The sequence below is a fragment of the Crocodylus siamensis genome, chromosome 1, assembly GCF_052110815.1.
Source record: "Crocodylus siamensis isolate JL-2025a chromosome 1, ASM5211081v1, whole genome shotgun sequence".
NCBI classification, from domain to species: domain Eukaryota; kingdom Metazoa; phylum Chordata; order Crocodylia; family Crocodylidae; genus Crocodylus; species Crocodylus siamensis.
This window is the reverse complement of record NC_143395.1, coordinates 425294174-425317454: the sequence shown is the minus strand read 5'-3', so window position 1 is coordinate 425317454 and position 23281 is coordinate 425294174. Positions and strand designations below refer to the sequence as shown.

Here is a 23281-nt window from a genome sequence, read left to right as displayed (position 1 = left end):
ATGCCTAAGAGACCCCTTAGGTCTGTGGACTAGGGGAGACTTTACTTTTTGCCCCCTTGACTTGGGGAAGTGCCCCAAGTGCCTGTACTGGGTCAAGTACCCATCGGACTATTAGGCCTGTGTTTCCCCGAGGACACAGGGCTGAGACAGTCCCTTCTCGGGGTGGTGGGGGCAATGTTACCCCCAGACTAGCGAGTGTGCTCTGGGAGAGGGGTCGGCCAAGCATAAGGCGCCGCTAGGGAGGCATTCGGAGCCTGGAAGGCAGTCGGGCGCAGGGAGGTGGGCGGCTCAACGCAGGAGCGCCCCCTACTGGCCCGCCACAGTGGGGAGGGCATGTCTTTCAGCATGGAGGGGGAGTGAGGGTTCTTACAGACTTTGGGGACTTTGGTTCCTGTGGTGTGGTGTGGTCCAAAAGGAGGAAGAAGGGCAGCTGAGCCATTACACCCCATCTTTATCCACCCCTGGCCATTTCTGGCCTTGAAGGGTATGAACACACTCACCGTCATTCCTTTGAGTGGAATACATCTCAAAGTGGGAATTTTTATCACTGGCTTCATCTTTAATAAGTCTTCATAACTTTTGGTTTCAGCACCTTCCCCATAAACACTCTGAAGCTTTTGAATGACTTCATCCACATAAGCATCATTATGGCTCCCCTCCTCTTCCTCTTCTCCTGTCTTGCTCAGAAGCTCCACAAGATTCCTCAGCTCCTTCTTCCATTCTTTCCAGAAAAGATCAGATGATTATTTTTGTGGGGCACTGGCAGGTGGGGTGGGAACTGAATCAGGTTGTTAGTGTAGCTAGGACTGGATGCTACTCTACCAGCATTGGTACTGGGTTTTAATACCAGGGTATCTAGAGCTGGGATGAGGTGGAGCTGGTGTTATAAATCCTAATCTCTCTTCGGTCAGAAAGATTTCATAGATTTCATAGATATTAGGGCTGGAAGGGACCTTGGGAGATCGAGTCCATCCCCCTGTCGCAGGGGCAGGAAGTCAGCTGGGGGTCACAGGATCCCAGCAAGATAAACATCCAATGGACTCTTAAAGGAATCCAGAGTAGGTACTTGAACCACCTCTGGCGGCAGTCTGTTCCAGGCCTTGGGGGCTCCAACAGCAAATAAGTTCTTCCTTATGTTCAGCATAAAAAGGTCTTAGAGGAGTTTGTGACCGTTGGACCTTGTCATCCCATGGGAAACTGGTGAACAGATGTTTCCCCAGATCCTGATGTACACCCCTTATATACCTATAGGCAGCTACCAGGTTCCCACTGAGCCTGCACTTTTCCAGGCTGAAGAGTACCATACCTCTCAGCCTCTCAGCATAAGGTATGTTTTCCTGCCCTCTGATCATGCACATGGCTCTTCCCTGGACTCTCTTAAGCTTCTCCACATCCTTTTCAAATTGTAAAGCCAGGAATTGGATACAGTACTCTAGCTGCAGGTCCTGAATAAGGAGGCCTTTGAGTACTCAGTAGGGAGGAGAAGTGGGGTTTTAGGAGCAGCTCAATACCACAGACAAAGGAGCTGTTGTGGTGAAAAGCAATTTCAGTGACTCCTAGAATCAGGAAGAGGAAACCAAGCAGCTGCCTGGCTGCAGTCCCCACTCCGACCAGCTCCTGAAATATGTGCTTCAGCTGCATCTGTCAGGTGAGTGTGTTTTTTGAAAGCCCTCCTCGGGCACTTGGTGCTGGCTGCAGCCCAAGGTGGGGATGGGGACTGGGCTGTGCCAATGCTCCTTCTGGGACTGAACCCCAGAAGGTCTGGTTAGAGGGTCTTGCCCCTACAATTAGGGTCATATTGATGCTGCATTGGAAGGAATTTTACACCCTAGACAGATTGGTAAGGACTGGGGAGGATTTTCCTTCCTTCGTAGTGGCCTCTGGCTGGGATCTCTTGAACATATATTAACAACCTTTTATGGAAGCTGGATGTTGGTCACCATGGTTCTCCTGCTTTACCTGTGGCAGGTTCAGGTGTGATGTCTGGTGTTGTGTCAGGATTGATGGTAGTTTTTCTAAGGGATTTGACTATGTATTTGTACTGGAGGTTTGGACAGGGCTGATCCTGACTCAGGCATGTTTTGGACTATATGCAACCTCTGGAGCTCCCTTCCAGCCCCACTGCTCTAGGATTTCTATGGTTGTTTTATGATATCTAGGCGTACCATCTTAACTACCATGGACCTGCCCTGCCTTCTGCTTGACTTCAGACTAACACAGCTAACCACCTCCATTATTGGTGAAGCAAGGAAGGAAATGCCATTGCTTCCCCCTGTCCTCCTAAGCAGAAGAGAAACAGGCTCCAGGGGCTGTTCATTCCTTCATGCATAGGCAACTGGTAGGGGTGCACAGGGATGCAAGTGCCCCCAGCTTTACAGGGCCAGTCCCCCCAGACAGCTGACACCGACGCTATCAGCAGGGCTGGTGCCTCCTCCTGACAGCGCCACCACCATCAGTGGCTTCCATGGGTCTCCCCCAGATTCAGGGGGCACCAATCACTCATGCCTTCATGGACATCTTCAACAGAAGAGCTGTGAGGTTCAGTGAAAGAAGCTGCCCCGCAGAGGCCAGCTGTGGCAGGTTTCCACCTGCAGACCCCCCACCCTTCCTGACTACTTCTGAGAAAGCAAAGTTCCCTTGAAAGGGATGTCCTAAGAAACTGTGGGCTCCTGTGACCCCTGCACAAGACAGCCAGCCTTGCCTCATCTGAGAGAAGGTGAATATTTGCTTCATAGAATTTGGTCTGGCTGGTCTTGATCTCCACGATGCAGGAGGTGCAGGTCCTGCTCCCCGACACAGGCAGGAAGAACTTCTTCTCCAGGATGGCGTTGAGCAGTGTGCTCTTTCCAGCCCCCGTGCTGCCAAAGAGCCCAATGTAAATGGGGTCCAAGGAGTTCTTGGCCTTCAGTGCAGAGAGGCGGTTCCTGGGAAGGAAAAGGAGACAGGAAAGGGGTTGGATGACTGCAGCGCTCCATGCATTTGGGAGGGGTGAGGGAGCTCTTCACTCTACAAACAGAAATGCTTCCTTTGAAAATACCCTCCAAAGGGACCTGCTAGGTGGAGACTGCAGGATGCCCAGTCTGCTCTGGCCTGACACAAGCCCCATGGAGTCAATGAAAGCCCCCTTTCCATTGACACTGGATCAGCCCATCTACCCAGGCAGCGCGGAGTAAAGTTGGTTTTTTTTAAGGGCCTTGTCCTCCCCACTGCCCCCTGTTCAGGAGGCTGCAAGGGTCACTGCCACTGGAGAAGGCTGTGGAGCCTGATTCCTACTGGGAGAGTCTGTAGCTGCAGGGTTTTTCACCTTCCTCTAAAATAGCATCTGGTGCTGGTGGCTGTCAGACTGGACACTGACAAGATGGACCTTTGGTCCAGCAATTCCTGTTGCCCCACAGATTTGCACAAGTCATAGACTTTATAGACATTTGGGATGGAAGGGACCCTGGAGGTTTATCGAGTCCAGCCCCCTGCTCCAGAGGCAGGAAGTCAGCAGGGATCACAGGATCCCAGCAAGATAAGCATCCAAATGCATCTTGAAGGTGTTCAAAGTGGGTGCTTGAACTGCCTCCGGCGGCAGTCTATTCCAAACCTTGGGGGCTCGAATAGTAAAGAAATTCTTCCTTATATCCAGCCTGAATTGGTCATGGTGAAGTTTCTGACCTTTTGATCTTGTCTTCCCTGGGGGTGTTCTGGTGAATAAACCTTCCCCCAGATCCTGATGAGCACCCCTGATAAACTTATAGGTGGCCATCAGATCACCCCTGAGCCTGCGCTTTTCCAGTGCCAAGGCTCTCAGCCTGTTGCAGTAAGGTCTGTTTTCCTGCCCTCTGATCATGCGTGTGGCTCACCCTCTCAAGCTTCTCCACATCCTTTTTTAATTGTTCAGCCCAAAACTGGACGCAGTACTCCAGCTGTGGCCTCACCAAGGCTGAGTATAGCGGGAGAATGATGTCCCAGGATCTGCTTGAGACGCATCTATGGATGCAAGCCAGCTTTTTGGTCACTTTACTAGCCACAGCATTACATTGAAGGCTCATGTTCATCTTGTGGTCAGCCATGACCCTCAAGTCCCTTTCATCTGTAGTGCTAACCAGCATAGCATTATCAAGCCTATAAGGATGCTGCAGGTTTTTTTTCCCAAGGTGGAGAACCTTGCATTTTTTGTGTTAAACACCATCAGGGTCTCATCTGCCCATTTCCTGAGCCTGTCAAGATCCTCCTGAATCACTCTCCTGTCTTCGGGTGTGGATGTTTTACCCCAGAGTTTGGTGTCATCAGAAAACTTGGCCAGTCCACTTCTGACTCCAATGTCCACATCAGTGATGAAGGTGTTAAATAGTATAGGCCCTAGGACAGAGCCTTGAGGGACCCCATTGGTCACAGTGCACCAAGACGATTGGTGCACAGTGCACCAAGATGAAGGGTGCTGACCACCACCCTCTGGATCCTACTGCGGAGTCAATTTCCCAGCCAGCAGATCATGGCGAGGTTGAGGCTATAGTTATCCAGTTTATCCAAGAGGTGTTTGTGGGGAACCAGATCGAAGGCTCTATTAAAGTCAAGATGTACAACATCTATCTCTTCCCCCTTGTCCAGGTGATAAGTCACCTGGTCATAAAAGGAAATGAGATTAGTTAAGCACGACCTACCTGCAACAAACCCATGATGGGTATCCCTCAGGATATTTCCATCAGTTGGCCTGTTAAGAATGACCTCTTTGATAATCATTTCCAAGACTTTCTCCAGGATAGAAGTCAGGATGATGGGCCTGTAGTTTGCTGGATCTGCTTTCCTTCCTTTCTTGAAGATAGGCATGACATTGTCCTCTTCCAATCATTGGGCACTTCACCAGAGTGCCAGGAGCTCTCAAAGATCCGTGCCAGGGGCTGGCCTATGATGCTCGCCAGCTCCCTGAAGTACCGTGGGGTGTAACCCATCATGGCCAGCTGACTTGAAGGTATCTAGCCTGTCAAGATGTTCCTTCAGGAGGTCACCTACAATGGAGAGCAAAGAATCTCCCTCACCTGGGCCTCCCTGACCCATACTGGACAGGCCTTTGAACAGAGCAGTTGCTTCAGGCTAGATTAGCTTGGTATGACTTTAATCTCTTTTTGAAAAAGGTAAGTGAAGCCCTGGGTATCTTAATCACTCAACAGGGGAGAAATTGGGCTGCAGACTCACTTGAGATACCAAGCACCGTCCGGCATGTTGTCCAGAGAGGGTAGTACATGAAGCAGCTTCTTAAATGCAGTGTGCAGAGTTTTCTTTGGCTCACTTTCCACATCTTCATCTGTAAGAGGACAGTTATATGGCTGGACCTTGCTTGGGGACATGATCAGATCTCAAAAGCAAGGCTGGCTGCAAGGATGGGAGAGTGCCCAAGACCCAAGTTGCTGCAGGAGGGCGCAGTGAGAATTGTACAGTGGGTGAGCCAGTGTCCCAGTGTGATGCCAGGGGGCTCTATGTTGTTCATTCAGAGGACAATTTAAAAGTGAGATGCTATGTGGTCTGTGGCCAAACTCCAACTAGTGCTTCTGCTGGATGCCAACCAGTGGGACAAGCCCAAGGAAGAGGAGCCCTCTTCCCCAGCTGGCAGTCACAGTGGATGCTCTCATGGGTACAGCACATGTGCCTGGGCAGAGCCAGTCTGTTCTAGGGCTCTGAGGTGACCCTGTCTCACACAGAGCAGTGCAGCCACATGGAGATCAGTGAGTGCAGTCCTAAACCCCAAACCCAGGAACCAGAGTGGCTTCTGTCCTTTCCACTGCATGGAGGGGAGTTCCAGATACGTCCTCCCCCAGTCCTATGTTTTTCAGGCCTGTCCCTGACACAGCCCCCTAAGATCAGCAGGACTTAGTGGTTTTTCATACTCACAGGTCTTCAGGATCCTTTTCTGCTTCTCTAGGAAAGCTTGGTAACTGTCTATCCTTTTCTTTTTGTTTGGAACCCCTTCTGCTGATTCTCCCTCCTCAGCACCTGGTCAGAGTAAAGGATATCCTCTTAGCATGGGCTCTCTGGATATGGCTTGAGCAACCAAATAATTAATGGTGGCAATGGAGGTACAATTCTGCTTCTGTGCACAAGCCCAGGGTGGTTACTTGCAGTCACTAACACCCACAGGCCAGGGTGCAGACTCTGCTGTGCTATGTGGTTTTATAGAATTAATGAGCCGGAAAGGACCTAGACAGATCATGTAGTCCGACCCCCTACCTTGGGCAGGAAGGAGCACTGGGGGTGGCAGGGGTCATAAAACCCCAGCCAGGTGTCTGTCCAGTCTCCTCTTGAAGATCCCCAGGGAAGGTGAGAGCACCACCTCTCTGGGAAGCCTATTCCAGGCTCTGGCCACCCTTACCGTGAAGTAGTTCTTCCTAATATCTAACCTAAACCTCTCCTCCCTCAGCTTGTGGCCAGTGTTGCTGGTGACTCCAAGGGGGGCCCTGGGGAACAGACTTTCCCCGAGTCCCTGCTGCCGGCCCTGATGAGGTTGTAGCAGCCACAAGATCCCCCCTCAGTCTCCTTTTGAAGAGATTCAGGTTCCTCAGCCTCTCCTCATAGGGCTGGCCATGGAGGCCCCGACAATACGAGTGGCCTCCTCTGGACCCTCCCCAGGTTCCCCACGTCCCTCTTGAAGTGCGGCGCCCAGGACTGGACACAGGACTCCAGCTGCGGCCTGACTGGCGCTGCATAGAGGGGGAGCAAGACCTCTCGGGACCTGTCAGTGATGCCCCCATTGATGTATGACAAGGTGCGGTTGGCTCTGCCTATTGCTTCATCACATTGGTGACTCATGTTCATCCTGGAGTCAATCCTGACTCCAAGATCCCTCGCTGCCTCTGTGCTGCCGAGGAGGGTCAGCCCCTAACCTATAACCATAATGCTGGTTCCCTCTCCCCAGGTGCAGCACCCTGCACTTGTCCTTGTTGAACCACATCCTGTTCAGATCCACCCACTTCTCCAACCTATCCAGCTCTGCCTGGATGCGGTCCCTGCCTGCTGGTGTGTTCACTTTACCCCCCAGCTTGGTGTCACCAGTGAACTTGAACAGGGTGCTCTCCACACCCTCGTCCAGGTCGCTGATGAAGATGTTGAACAGCACCAGCCCAAGGACCAAGCCCTGGGGTACTCCGCTGCCCACACCCCCCCAGGTTGACTTCGACCTGTCCACCACCCTCTGGGTGCACCTCTGGAGTCAGTTTGCCACCCATGTGACCATGCATTTGTCCATGCCGCAGTCCCTCAGCTTGCCAACCAGACTTGGGTGGGACACTGTGTCGAAGGCCTTCGGGAAGTCCAGGAAGATGACATCGACTTCCTCCTTCCCATCTAAGCTCTTTGTTACCTGGTCATAGAAAGAGACCAGGTTAGTCAGGCAGAATTGGCCTGGTATGAACCCGTGTTGGTTACCCCTCAATATCACTTCCCCTGCAGGGCTCTCACAAATGTGTCCCTTGATCATTTTTTCAAAGACCTTCTCCAGGATAGAAGTGAGGCTGACTGGCCTTTAGTTGCCAGGCTCTTCCTTCCTCCCCTTCTTGAAAATAGGGACCACATCAGCCCTTTTCCAGTCCTCAGGGACTTGGCCTGAGCATCAGGAGTCCTCGAACAGCCATGCCAGTGGCTCCGTAATGACACCAGCCAATTCCCTCAGCACCTGCGGATGAAGGTCATCCGGGCCCGCTGACTTGGATACATCTAAGCCCTCGAGGTAATCCTTAACTAGGTCTGAACTAACAGTTGGGGGACTCGCATCCTTCCTGGGCCTCTTTACACTGTCACCTGAGAGCACCCCATTGTCAGCGGTCAGGAACACGGAGGCAAAGAACTTGAAGAGTTCTACCTTTTCTCATGCTTCTGTCACCAACTGCCCTGCCCCAACTCGTAGGGGTTCAGTGTTACCCCGAGACTTCTTCTTGCTACCTATATACTTGAAAAAAGACTTTTTGTTATCCTTAATCCCAGAAGCTCATCTAAGCTCCTGCGCTGCTTTAGTCTTCTTCACCAAATCCCTACAAGCTCGAGGGAGGGAGGTGTACTCCTCCTTTGTCCCTGCCCTCTGCTTCCACCACTAGTATGCTTTTTTCTTTGCCCACAGGCCAGCCTGGATATCTGCACTCAGACATGAAGATTTCTTGCACCCTTTTCACACCTTCTTGCGAAGAGGAATTGCATCCTGCTGCACCCCAAGGATAGCCTCCTTGAGGAAGGACCACTTTTCCTGGACCCCCGTACTAACTACCCCTTGGACTCCGAGTGCCTCCCTGACTACTGCCCTGAGCACATCAAAGTTGGCTTTCCTTAAGTCAAGCATTTACGCTGTGATTGTTCCCCTCCCCACTTTTCTCTGAATAGCAAACTGGATCATTTCATGATCACCGTCTCCTAGCCTCCGTTTTACTAGCACCTCCCCCACCAGGTCATCCCCAGAGGCTAACACCAGATCCAGTATGGCATTTTCTCTGGTGGGGACGAGTACCTCCTGCATGAGGTGTAGGTCCTGTACGCACATCAGGAGCCTTCGTGAGTGGCTAGACCTGGCCGACTGCTCCTCCCAGTTGACGTCAGGGTAATTCATATCACCCATGACCACAACATCCTTGGCACACATGGACTCCCCCAGCTGCCTGGAGAATACCTACAGGTACTATGAATTTGCAGCCCGAATAGCCGAGACAGGGAAAGAACAGGAGAAAGAACTTGTTCTCATCTCCTTATACAGAGTGTTTCAGGCTTAGGTTTCCAAAGCTCTAAACTTGAACTGCAATGAGAACACAGGGCTAAACTCTACTTTGCAGCTAAAGCATCTCTTACTTTTATAGGCTAACACATGCAGGCACACAGGTAGGATTCTATGTCACTGCTAAGATGCATAAGGGGCGCTCATGTATTTTTAAGGTGCTTCAGGTGCCTAAACATGTTTTACTTGATTTTTTGTAGCAGCCTGAATGTGCTCCGAGGTGTGTTTATTTATTGTAGTCAATGGAAGTGAATCACTGTGGCACTCCATGACCAATGACATCCCCTAACACTCTGTCTTTGGACCGATTCTCTTTAACATCTTTATCAACAATGTGGACAGTGGTGTCAGAAGCGCACTGGCCAAGTTCACCAATGACACTAAACTTTGGGGCATAGTGTCCACACCTAAGGACAGGCTAGTGACCCAGGCTGACTTGGATAAGCTTAGAAAGTGGGCGGATATAAACCTGATGACGTTCAATGCTGAAAAATGCAAGGTACTCCACCTCAGGGAAGAGAACCTGCAGCACATTTATAGGCTTAGCAGGGGTATGTTTGCTAGCACCATGGCTGAAAGAGACTTTTGGGCCATGATTGACCACAGGATAAACATGAACCACCAATGCGATTGTAGCATGAACTGAACTAATGTAGCTGATGTTAACATAGAGTGTAATAATAGTGAAATGTAACCATGCTGGTCTTGTCCACTCTCCACTGCAGAGTGGCAGATGGTCACCTCCAGAACCAGGGCTGCTTGTAACACAGCAGTACCAGTTCCTCCAGTCTGGCTGGAGAACAGGTACGAGGCCCTGGCAACTCTGGAGGAGAAGGAGGGAGAGGAGGCAACTGGAGAGGAGGCAACTCCACACTCCAAACAGGCTGAAGAAGCTGAGCAGTCCCGGAGGAGAAAGCATCGCGTGATCATCATAGGCGACTACGTCCTGAGAGGTACGGAGGGCCTCATCTGTCGCCAGGCCCCTCGACACGTGAGGTCTACTGCCTACCTGGAGCAAAGATTCATGACATGACGGGGATGATCCAGGCCATGATCCAGCCCACCAATTACTACCCCATGGTCCTAATCCATGTGGGTACTAATGATGCAGGCAGGAGAAGCCCTGATTGCCTGATGGTGGACTACCACTCTCTGGGGGGCGTGCTGAAGCAGATAGGTGCACAGGTGGTATTCTCTTCTGATCTACTAGTGAGCAGATGTGGAAGACAGCATGCGGCGTGCATCACAGAGCCCAACTGGCGGCTTTGGAAATGGTGTCTTGAGGTGGGCTTTGGCTTCCTTGACAACAACCCGCACATCATGACAAGAGACATGCTTAGGTGGGATGGGCTCCACCTTTCCCCTAAAGGTAAGCGTGTGTTCTCTTCTAGGTTGGTGGATCTCCTCTGGCGGGCTTTAGATTAGGCTCACTGGGGGAAGGGGAAGACGAGGGAGGAGGAAGCCTTGGACCGCTAAACCAAGCAGCACCCACAAGAACAGCCCAGCCTAGACCGACGAGGGGAACATATACACAGGTAAGCAACAGGGGCCAGGGCAATGCTGTGATTAGGGGGCAAGTACACACATCTACAGGGGGCCTCAAATGCCTCTACACAAACACTCGTAGTATGGGAAACAAGCAGGAGGAACTTACCCCACTGCTAGATGACACCAACCCAGACATAGTGGGGGTCACTGAAACATGGTGGGACCCAATGCATGACTGGGCAGTGAATATCAAGGACAATGGGCTGTAGAGGAGAGACAGGACAGGGAGGAAAAGGCGGAGATGTGGCGCTGTACATTAAGGAGGAATACACATCCTCATCAGGTGGCACAGAGTCAGAGGAGGGGCACATGGAAGTGCTCTGGGTTAGATTACAAGGCAGTCTGGGTTAGATTACAAGGCAGTCGAGGGGAAAGAGACTTAATGGCGGGGTCTACTACAAACCTCCCAACCAAGGTGAAGAGCTAGACCAGGAATTCTCATGTCAGCTCACGGCGGTAGTTAGGTCAAAGGATGTGGTCATCACGGGTGACCTGAACTTTCCAGACATTGGCTGGGAAGAGCAGTCAGCCAGGTCTGACCACTCAAGTAAGTTCCTAGCCAAAATACAGGACCTCCATCTAATCCAGGAGGTGCACAGCCCCACTGGGGGAGATGCCTTGTTGGACCTGGTGATGGTCACAGGTGACAACCTGGTGAGGTGGCTGCGGGTGTTCGACCACCTAGGAGATAGTGATCATCACCTGCTGGGATTCACCATCCAGAGCAAGGTGGCAAAGGCCTGCAGCAAGGCAGCAGCCCTAGATTTCAGGAGGGCAGACTTCAATGAGTTAAGGAGAATAGTCAGGGAAGCAGTGAGGTCCCGGAGGGGAGGGGAGTCAGGTGTCCCAGAAGAATGGTCACTTCTTAAGGAGACGATCCTCCAAGCCCAAAGGGAGGTAATTCCAACATGGATCAAAGGGAGCTGGAGGGTACAAAAGCCCCCATGGCTCACCAAAAGTATCCGGGAATGTCTCCTAGCTAAAAAGGAGGTGCATGCCCAATGGAAGGGAGGGGCCATCACCGGGGAGGATTATACTGCGGTTGCTCAGGGACGCAGGGGGACAGTCAGGGAGGCCAAGGCGGAGATGGAACTGGGATGAGCTATGCGTATCAAGGGCAACAAAAAGTCTTTTTTTTAAATACATAGGGGGCAAAAAGAAGATACCGGGTAACATGGGGCCCCACAAGACATGCTAGGAAATTTGGTCATCACACCAGACAACAAAGCTAACCTATTTAACAACTTCTTTGCCTCCATTTTCCTGAGCAGGGACTGGATCAGCCCCCACACCGGGGCGCCCTCTGGCCCCAGGGGAGGCGCACCCAGGCCAAGGGTAAGGGAGGATCTAGTCAAGGAACTTCTGGAGGGACTGGATGTATTTAAATCACCTGCTCCGGATGATCTCCACCCCAGGGTGCTGAGGGAATTGGCTGAGGTCATTGCGGGACACCTGGCACTGCTGTACGAGCACTTGTGGTGCTCTGGTGTGGTGCCAGGGGACTGGAAGGGCCAATGTGGTTCCCATCTTCAAAAAAGGGAGGAAGGAGGACCTGAGGAACTATAGGCCAATTAGTCTTACCTCAATCCTGGGTAAGCTTTTTGAGAAAATTATTCTGCCACATGTCCAAGAGGAGCCAGCAGGAAAAGTGCTTAGGGGCAACCAACATGGGTTCACTACAGGCAGGTCCTGCAGACCAACCTGGTGGCCTTCTACGACCAGGTCACCAAATCCTTAGATGCAGGGGTAGCAGTGGACATTGTCCCTGGACTTTCGAAAGGCCTTCGACACTGTCTCTCACCCCGTTCTCATTAAGAAACTGGGGGTTGTGGTGTTGACACCTACACAGTCAAATGGGTCACCAACTGGCTGGAGGCCCACACCCAGAGAGTGGTGGTGGATGGGTTATTTTCACCCTGGAGGGACGTGGGCAGTGGGGTCCCCCAGGGCTCGGTCCTCGGGCCCGCGCTGTTCAACATCTTCATCAGTGACTTGGATGAGGGGGTAAAAAGTGCCTGTTCAAATTTGGTGATGACACCAAGATATGGGGAGAAGTGGGCATGCTAGAAGGGAGGAATAGGCTGCAATCAGACCTAGACAGGTTACAGGGGTGGGCAGATGAGAATAGGATGGGAATCAACACTGACAAGTGCAAGATGCTGCACCTGGGGAGGAACAACCGGCACCATACCTACAGGCTGGGGAACTCCCCTCTTGTCAGTACAGAGGCAGAAAAGGATCTTGGCATCATCATTGATGCCAAAATGAACATGGGCCGGCAGTGTGGGGACGCGGTCAGGAAGGCCAACCATACCTTGTCCTGCATCCACAGATGAATCTCGAGCAGGGCCAAGGAGGTGATCCTCCCCCTCTGTGCGGCACTGGTCAGGCCACAGCTGGAGTACTGCGTCCAGTTCTGGGCGCCGCACTTCAGGAGGGACAACATGGAGAGGGTCCAGAGGAGGCCACCCACATGATCAGGGGTCAGCAGGGCAGGCCCTATGAGAAGAGGCTGCAGGACCTGAACCTGTTCAGCCTCCACAAGAGAAGGCTGAGGGGGATCTAATGGCCTGTTACAAACTAGTCAGGGGGGATCAGCAGGCATTGGGGGAGTCTCTGTTCCCCTGAGCACTACCAGGAATGACCAGGAATAACGGTCACAGGTTGGCAGAGGGGAGATTTAGACCAGACATCAGGAGGCGCGACTTCACGGTCAGGGCGGCTAGGGTCTGGAACCAACTTCCAAGCGAAGTGGTGCTGGCTCCTACCCTGGGGGTCTTTAAGACAAGACTTGACAATCACCTTGCTGGGGTCGTGTGACCCCAGTACTCTTTCCTGCCCTAGCAGGGGGTTGGACTTGATGATTGGGTCAGGTCCCTCCTGACCCTACGAACTATGAAACTATGACAATTGTTAAATCCTTATTAACTGTTTTGCCTGAAAGAAGTAAGAACAAGAAAGAGTTTGCATAGAATCATAGAGAACCATAGACAATGAGGGTTGGAAAGGACCTCAGGAGGTCATATCTTGTTCCACCCCCTGATCAAAGCAGGATCAGCCCCAATTACATCATCCCAACCAAGGCTTTCTTTACTGGGTCTTAGAAACCTTCAAGGATGAAGAGTCCATGACCTCTCTGGGGAGCCTGTTCCAGTGCTTTACTGCCCTTTTCATCAGAAAGTTCTTCCTAATCTCCAATCTCAACTTCCCTCGCTGCAACTTGAGCCCATTGCTCCTTGTTCTGTCATCTGCCCCCACTGAGAACAGTCCAGCTCCATCTTCTTTTCAGCCGCCCTGCAGGGGCTTGGAAGCTGCTATTCAATCCCCACTCAGGCTTCTCTTCTCCAGACCAAATAAGCCCAGTTCCCTCAGGCTCTCCACATCAGTCCTATGCCCCACCCCTGCAACATTTTTGTTGTCCTCCAATGGACTCTCAGCAATGTGTCCATATCCTCTCTGTAGTGGGGGCCCAAAACTGGAGACCATACTCCGCATGTGGCTTCACCAGTGCTGCATAGAGGGATAGAATCACTTCCCACAGTCTGCTGTTATTGCTCCTACTAATGGAAGTGAATGGACTTCACTTTTTTTAAAAAAGGGGCTTGTGATTTAGAATGCCCCATTGTTTGGGTGCCCACATGGGACCAATGTTTCCTCTAAGGAGTAGCGGTCCATGAAAGTACCACTTTGGTCTGTGAGCACGCTGCTACAGAGCCCACGGAGCCCGTAGAGCAGTTCCCCCCCATGCTTGACCGTGCATGCAGCAGCAGGAGCTGCCCTCCCCACATCCCCGTGCCCACCAAATGAGTTGGTCATGGCTCCATCCCACGCCCCACACTGGCTGGACAGTGTCTGTTAGCACTCGTTCGCTTCAGCACCCAGGGCAGTTGTCCTCCTTGCCCCGACCTTGCTACAGCTGTAGGAGTAAATTTAGTCGGGCTTCTGGCCTACTTGACTAGAAAAACAGACAGAGACCAGAAGTGCTGACACTGCTTATTTCAGTTACATGTTTTGAGATGAGGAATCCTGCATGTCTTATTACCCTGTGCACAGATGCCCAATTAAGTAAACTTGTTTTAGTTTCTCCAAGGTCTTTTTTTTTTTTCTCTCTTTCTCTGTCTTAAGTATAAAAATGCTTGAAAACTTAGAGAGGAGGAGGATTCCTTTGAAACAGACAAGTGGGCGATTCCCCTTGCTGTATGAAATCCTCCCTGTGATCACAGTATAGCCCTAAATAAAGAAAAGCTGGCTCTGTCAGTTCTGATTCAACCACAATGCGAAGTTTGATTTCTTCTGCACAGCACAGAGTCTTCCCTCTCCCCTCCTCCCACTATAATGGGGTAAAGTGCCAAAGAGAATCTATGATGTAAGGAACAGACAATGATTTTGAAGAGATGTATTTTTTGGCAAGACTAAAAATATAACCAACAGCCAAACTTTTATCTGTTCCATTTAGTGGTCTGTTAGGGCTTCTGTTTCGCTAACTGCTTGCTGCAGAGCTCAATATTTTTCCATTAGTAGCTAGTGAGCAGTGCTCCATGGGTTCTGCTGGCTCTGGGGAACTGCTTCACTCTCCAGCGCTGACTCCTCACTCTCTGAGGCGATACAGTGGTGCGGAGCAGTTCCCTGGAGCCGGCAGAGCCCGCCCCTGTCCCCATCTCAGGGAGGAGCTGCTGCCTGCCCTGCATTGAGGAGCTTACCTAAGTGTCCCACACCAGCCCTGGTGCCTCCACCATGCTCCACGCCCAGTGAGTGGCTGGTGAGTGGCAGGAAAAAGTTAAATGCATGGCAAGATTTTTAATTGTATGTGGCCGCACACGCGTGCACCTTAGAAGGAACACTGCATGGGACATTGGAAAGGCATCTGGCTTATAGAAAATGCCAAGCACTCACTGGCTGTATTACCCACCTCTACAACCTCCTGGGGCAATGAGTTCCATGAGCTCACCATGCATCACATAAAAAAGAAATTTCTTTTGTTGGTTTTAAACCTGCTGTGGCAGTGTACTTTTGGGTGTTTGCCACTTTTTAAGGGCTTGAGCGGCTGTGAGGCAGCTAGCAGGTAACAGCAGAGCCTATTCAGTGGTCATGTGACAGCCAGGAGGTCACCTGATTGGAGCAGGGCTAAGCCGCCTCAGTATGAGAATAGGTCCTGGGAGGCTAGGCAGGCTTCGACTGGAACTGGTGATGAGGCCAGGGGCTCACATGAGCCCAATGTAGCAAAGGGCTGCCATGTATAAGATCTCTTGGGCTCTAGGCAAGCCTGGTATGAGTTGTTGGCATTATCATGGGCCCAGGAGGGGACCCCTATTGAGGAAAGGAGCCAGCTGCTTGTTGATTGACCCAGGGCTCAAAGCACAACCAGCCCCAACTACATCATCCTAGCCAAGGCTTTCTCTACCTGGGTCTTAAAACTTCCAAGGATGGAGAGTCCACCACATCCCTGGGGAGTCTGTTCCAGTGCTTTACTACCTTTCTCATCAGAAAGTTATTTCTAATCTCCAACATTGCATTGGTCAATGCAAGGGTGCCAGGGCTATTAGAATTGGATAGGTATAAGCCAAAATGTCTCCTTAAAAATTGGCCATCGGTATTGGCCCAAGAAATCTCTATCCATGCAACCCTACCTAAAACTACAACCTGCTGGGGTTGGGTGGTGTGGTGGGGTTGCCTGTGTGGTGGGGCAGTCCCCAGGAAATGTCACACCAGTGACTCCCTAATAAAAGGTGAATATGGGGCACTGGAAAGCCTCAGCCCCTGCTGCCTTCTGGGTGATCTGTGCAGGGGAAAACCTAAGGGAGCACACCCTGACAGAAGAACTCCAGGCTTGGGCAACAGCACAGGGGCCAGAAGGGCCTGAGGCCCAGTGCCTGAGAGAGTGGGGCTTGGGCGGCAAACCTAAAAACTGGGACCAGACGGGCCCAAGGCCTATATGAGAGTGAGGCCTAATGAGAGGCCTGAGTAGGGGTGAGGTCCAGGTATGTTGACAGATGCCTGAGGCCTGAGTCACCATAGCCTGAGTTAGGGGTCCTGGTATGTTACCAGATACCTGAGGCCTGAGTGGGCTGTAGGCCAAGAGTGGGATCCAGGGATACTGATAGACACCTGAGGCCCAAGGGTTGTAAGGCCCATAAGCCCTAGTGAGAAGGCAAAATGTGAGGAGCTAAAAGCCTAATGCAAGACAAGTTGTGCAGAGTGCTTGGGGGAAGTAGAGGCCCCAGTGAGGGGAGACATGTGGCCAAGGCATTTCTATAGTCACCTGAGGCCAAGTTTGGGCTAGAGGGAAGGTTGGAGCTGTGTATTATGCCCTTGGCATCAGGGCATTAAATGGGCAGCCTCCTGCTTAGAAACTATTCAAATACACCAAAGTCATAGCAGATGGAGATGGAGGAGGGGTGGATGTCGTATACTTGGACTTCAGGAAGGCCTTTGACACGGTATCCCACCCCATACTGGTGAACAAGTTAAGGGGCTGTGACTTGGATGACTGCACAGTCCGGTGGGTGGAGAATTGGCTGGAGGGTCGCACCCAGAGAGTCGTGGTGGAGGGGTCGGTTTCGACCTGGAGGGGTGTGGGCAGTGGGGTCCCGCAGGGCTCGGTGCTTGGACCGATACTCTTTAATGTCTTCATCAGCGACTTGGACGAGGGGGTGAAATGTACTCTGTCCAAGTTTGCAGATGACACTAAGCTATGGGGCGAAGTGGACACGCCGGAGGGCAGGGAGCAGCTGCAAGCAGACCTGGACAGGTTAGACAAGTGGGCAGAAAATAACAGAATGCAGTTCAACAAGGAGAAATGCAAAGTGCTGCATCTAGGGAGGAAAAATGTCCAGCACACCTACAGCCTAGGAAATGACCTGCTGGGTGGCACGGAAGTGGAAAGGGATCTTGGAGTCCTAGTGGACTCCAAGATGAACATGAGTCGGCAGTGTGACGAAACCATCAGAAAAGCCAATGGCACTTTATCGTGCATCAGCAGATGCATGACAAATAGGTCCAAGGAGGTGATACTTCCCCTCTATCGGGCGCTGGTCAGACCGCAGCTGGAGTACTGCGTGCAATTCTGGGCGCCGCACTTCACGAAGGATGCGGATAACCTGGAGAGGGTCCAGAGAAGGGCCACTCGTATGGTTAAGGGCCTGCAGGCCAAGCCCTACGAGGAGAGACTAGAGAAACTGGACCTTTTCAGCCTCCGCAAGAGAAGGTTGAGAGGCGACCTGGTGGCTGCCTATAAGTTCATCAGGGGGGCACAGAAGGGAATTGGTGAGTATTTATTCACCAAGGCCCCCCCGGGGGTTACAAGAAATAATGGCCACAAGCTAGAAGAGAGCAGATTTAGATTGGATATTAGGAGGAACTTCTTCACAGTTCGAGTGGCCAAGGTCTGGAACGGGCTCCCAAGGGAGGTGGTGCTCTCCCCTACCCTGGGGGTCTTCAAGCGAAGGCTAGATGTGTATCTGGCTGGGGTAATGTAGGCCCAGCACTCTTTCCTGCTTATGCAGGGGGTCGGACTCGATGATCTATTGAGGTCCCTTCCGACCCTAGCATCTATGAATCTATGAGTTGGGCGGGCAAACTGCCCTAGATAGGAGGATGGGCCAATATTGTGACTGTTGCTGGGACAGTCCCCTATCACACCTGTCTCCTGCTAATTGTAGTGTGTGCCCCTTTGTTCACTCTTAGGTATCTAATAGTGTAACTGTTTTATTTTTTTTTCTTCTGTATAACTGCCGCGCGGCACTCTCACATTTATGTAACCTTGAAGTCTTAACTAGTAAGCTAAATGAGCACTTTGTATTTTTCTCTGTTGGCATTAAGCTACACATGCGCATTTTGTAGATTTAATTTCTTATCTAGAAATGTTATTTTTGCAGAAATGAAGCTTATGTAGAAAGTCTGCCTAGCAATTATTATGTAAAAGAACTCCTATCCCTGTATGCTCAGCTTATATTATAGTTAGTGTCACAGAGGCAGTCCAACCAACATCTATAAAGAGGCAAAGAAACAGAAAACAGGGGAGACGACGACCGGAAAACTCTATAGGCCCGATCACCCTATAAACCGGTTCTCAGCCTCTCCGTCTGGGCATACCCCAGCGAAGACAAAGGCCTCGAAAATCCGACAACTGACAACGATTCACCGTGTTACAGTTTTGTACTGTATATCCCATTCATGAGCTGTTGACCAGTTCTGGGACTTAAAGAGCCGGCAGCCGCACCTAGCTTTGGACTAGCTCCACTATTGGAACGCAAGGGCTGTCTCTGGAACCTCGTGAACCAACGGACACCCTATAAATTAAGAAACACTAACAACTTACTCTAAGTTGTCTACTTGCGCCAACTCGGCGAACCTCGAGGGCGGCTATAAAGCTACCTCCAATCCCGCCCCACAAGCCACATGCTCGCACAGCTCTGCAAAGCCCGCGGCTCCCCTAAGTGGTGCCGGAACGCTAGCCCGGCATTCCGCCACAAATGGATGGAACAGGATTTGGCCCTAGAGATCTCCATCCTAGAGATGGAACTGGGGCTAGCTTCCCAGATTAAGGACAATAAGAAGTCCTTTTTTAAATACATAGGGGGTAAAAAGAAGGTCCCGGGTAATGTGGGGCCCTTGCAGGACGCGATGGGAAACTTGGTCGTCACGCCAGATGGCAAAACTAACATGTTTAATGATTTCTTTGCCTCTGTCTTCCTAAGTAGGAACTAGAACAGCCACCTCCCTGCTGGGCCCCCCTTGGGCCCCGGGGGAGGCACACCTGGGCCACGAGTTAGCGAGGATTTAGTTAGGGAGCTTCTGGAGGGGTTGGACATATTCAAGTCAGCCAGTCTGGATGATCTCCACCCTAGAGTTCTAAAGGAACTGGCCGAGGTCATTGCAAGTCCCCTGGCACAACTTTACGAGCACTCGTGGTGCTCTGGTGAGGTACTGGAGGACTGGAAGAGGGCCAACGTGGTCCCCATCTTCCAAAAAGGCAGGAAGGAGGACCCGGGAAACTATAGGCTGGTTAGTCTTACCTCGATCCTAGGCAAGCTGTTTGAGAAAATTATGCTGGCACACATCCAGGGGGGCCAGCAGGGGACTGCATGCTTAGGGGCAACCAACATGGGTTCATCAGCGGCAGGTCCTGTCAGACCAACCTGGTGGCCTTTTACGATCAGATCACCAGATCACTAGATGCAGGGGTAGCAGTGGACATCGTCTTCCTGGACTTCCGGAAGGCTTTTGACACTGTCTCTCACCCCGTTCTCATTAAGAAACTGGGGGGCTGTGGTGTAGACACCCACACAGTCAGATGGGTCGCCAACTGGCTGGAGGGCCGCACCCAGAGGGTGGTAGTGGATGGGTCCTTCTCAACCTGGAAGGACGTGGGCAGTGGGGTCCTGCAGGGCTCAGTCCTCGGGCCCGCACTGTTCAACATCTTCATCAGCGATTTGGATGAGGGGGTAAAAAGCACCCTGTTCAAATTTGCTGATGACACTAAGATGTGGGGAGACGTGGGCACACTAGAAGGGAGCAATAGGCTACAATCAGACCTAGACAGGTTACAGGGGTGTGCAGATGAGAATAGGATGGGTTTCAACACAGACAAGTGCAAAGTGATGCACCTGGGGAGGAAGAACCGGCACCATACCTACAGGCTGGGGAACTCCCCTCTTGTCAGTACAGAGGCGGAAAAGGATCTTGGAGTCATCATTGACTCCAAGATGAACATGGGCCGGCAGTGTGGGGAGGCAGTGAGGAAGGCCAACCGCACCTTGTCGTGCATCCACAGATGCATCTCGAGCAGGTCCAAGGAGGTGATCCTCCCCCTCTATGCGGCACTGGTCAGGCCACAGCTGGAGTACTGCATCCAGTTCTGGGCACTGCACTTCAAGAGAGATGGGGACAGCATGGAGAGGGTCCAGAGGAGGCCACTCATGATCAGGGGACAGCAGGGCAGGACCTATGAGGACAGGCTACGGGACCTGAACCTGTTCAGCCTCCACAAGAGAAGGCTGAGGGGGGATCTTGTGGCCTGTTATAAACTAGTCAGGAGGGACCAGCAGGCATTGGGGGAGTCCCTGTTCCCCCGAGCACTGCCAGCTAGTGACCAGGAATAATGGTCACAAGCTGGCAGAGGGTAGGTTTAGGTTAGATATCAGGAGGCGCTACTTCACGGTCAGGGCGGCTAGGAGCTGGAACCAACTTCCAAGAGAAGTGGTGCTGGCTCCTACTCTGGGGGTGTTTTAAGAGGAGGTTAGATGAACATCTTGCTGGTGTCATTTGACCCCAGTAGTCTTTCCTGCCATGGCGGGGGGTCGGACTAGATGATCTGCTCAGGTCCTTTCCGACCCTAGAAACTACGAAACTAGGAAACTATATCTGTCCATTTCAGATCCAGTAGGCGTTTTCTGATTGCACCTCTCAGATCTGGCTCCACACAAAATGCAGTAGGAAGTGAATAATTTCTTTAAAAATAATAATAGTGAATCCACATCCATATGATGGACCAGCAGTGAAAACATATGCCTCACATGTAAGAAACATGGGTCCCACTCTCAGTTTTGAGTGGTAGGATTCAAACCTGCATTCTCCGCCTCCCTGAAGAGGTATCTAACCAACTGGCTGGAGAAGAAAGGTCACTCTCTGTACAGTTAATTTTTTGTGCAAGAGGGAATTTCAGGTTCATTCAGTCAGAAAGAGGACAGAAGAGTGACCATAGCTGCTGCCTACTAGTTTATACCTACTGCTGGCAGAGAACAGATAGGGCACGTTCTTACCTAGGTGTTCAGGTGTATTGCTTGCCATCTTAACAGTCCAGCTTCAAAATAAACAGGCACTTCTGGTTCAGGCTGGGATATTCCTTCTCTTTAAGGCCAAGAAATATTCAGAGTGGAATGTAGTAAGGGTGACTCAACAGTATGTCCTGGTTTTGGAGGCTGCCTGGGGGGAAGAACAGATTAGCATTACCTTCTCCAACCCACCTTCTTTGTGTTGAGCCCAGCCACACTACGGTCCTGCCTGCAAAGGGAGTCCATACCAGATGGTTGTACTGGCATAATCCAGAAAACTACCAAGAGTCTGTGCCCATGCCCAGAGCAAGGCCTAACTGTGGCATGCTGAAGGTTGTATATTGCACTATAGGGCTGTATAAAGCTTCTGGTGGTGATTTAATTTGGTCCAATTCAGTGGCCAAATTTCCAAATCTGAATCAAATCAGGGGACCAATTACAAAGTCTGAATTAATTCGAAGCTCTCCAATCTTTGGAAAAGATTTTAAGAACTTTGATGATTCGGGCAGTTCCCAATGCAGCTGGGCTCTGTGCTGATAAGTAAGTAGGTAGGAGTGGGAGGGCTGGGTGAGGTGCCCATGGAGGGACCCCTACCTGCTCCTCCAGCCACCCCGACCTCCATCCACTCCCTCAGCCCCCTGTGGCTGCCCCTCCTGCCTAAGGTCCCAGCCTTTTAAAGAAAGGCTGGTGCTCACTGGGTGTTGCTGGGTATGGGGTGATCCCTACTTCCCACCACTGTCCCATGCTGTGTGGGGGGCTCTGCATGAGACCCCCAACACTCCCTGCTCTTCCAGCCCTGGCCCCCCAAGGTGTCCCACTCACCATGGCTCCAGACCTTCAAGAAACAAAAAAATGGAGAAAAGCCCCAGGACTCACCACTCCTGCAGTGGTTTTGGGGCTTCAGGGAGCTCATGCAAGAGACCCCATGTGGCACAGGGCAGCAGGGATTGTCCCCCTGCTGGGCAGGAATGGTGATTCCGGGGCTTTTCTCGGTTATTTTTTTCTTAAAAGGCCAGAACTGAGGAAGGTGTGGCAGCTGTTGGTGGGACATGGGGAGCAGGGTGGGTCTGCAAGGCTCATGCATAGCCCCCCCATGCACCGTGAGGCAGTGGGGGGAAGCAGAGATCACCCCCCACCTGGCAGCACCTGCTGAGTCAGGGATTTTTATTTTCAAAGTGCAGGGAGCTGGGGTGGCCAGGGCATCAATTGCTGTGGGGAATGGTCTTAGCTTTTTCAGAGATTTGGCAGCAGCTGAATCTCCGAATGAGATTCAGTTGAATTGAATCACAGAATTGAATCACTGTCCCTTGAATCAGTCAAATCCAAATCTGAAGTGAATACTAGCCACTTTACACAGGCCTATTGCACCAGAAGTGCCCCCTGCAGTGGGTCCTTTAATGTTTTTCATTTTGTCCCTTGCCCCACCTGCCCCTGATTGATGGAGGAGCCCCACCAGCTGGGCCATTTGCCATTGATCACTGGGGAAGCAAAAATCATGGAATATTTAAAACCTCTGCCAATTGGGCAGGGACAGAGAGGTGGGGACAAGTGACAAAACTAAAAACATTAAAGAATCTACTGCAGGAGGCACTTCTGGTGTAATGTATGGAGATCCCTAGTTATAGTAGATGCTTGATTTTTAATATATATTTTTTTCTGTATCTATAATTTGTTAAAATAATAGATTCTGAAAGATTTTGTGTGTGCAGCCCTCAACAGCTCACCAAAACTCATTAACTGGTGTATCAGCTGAAATAATTGTCCATCTTTGGCTTAGCATAACTACAGCCTACCCCAACCAGAACTCCTTCAGCCCATACAGAGCAAATCACAGGAGCCAGGTCTCAAATTTGCTTTCATAAGTTAAAACCTAAAAACCAATACGTGACTAATAGAAGTGAATCCTCATTGTCCCACAAAGCACAGAAATCCTCTTGTCCCCTTAAAGTGCAAAGAACTTGTGGAATTCATTGAGACCAAGGGCAGAGTAACATCTGGAAGAAGGACTGGATCCTTTCATAGATAAGAAGAAAAAGAAGAATGCCAGAAGCATGGGAAACAAGCAGGGGGAACTGGCCATCCTACTAACCAACAAGCAATCCGATTTCATAGAGATCATGGAGACCTGGTGGGACTCCACCTATGACTGGACCACAGGCATAGGGGGATACACCCTGTATAGAAGGGATCATGTTGGGAAGAAGAGCAGAGGAGTTGCTCTCTCTGT

General features: G+C 51.3%; 1 pseudogene; it reads right to left on the bottom strand.

Annotated features, from left to right (window-relative positions):
- Window positions 1–5207, bottom strand: part of LOC149875740 (nuclear GTPase SLIP-GC-like) — a 35886-nt pseudogene extending 30679 nt beyond the window's left edge.
- Between the last annotated feature and the right edge of the window lie 18074 nt (window positions 5208–23281).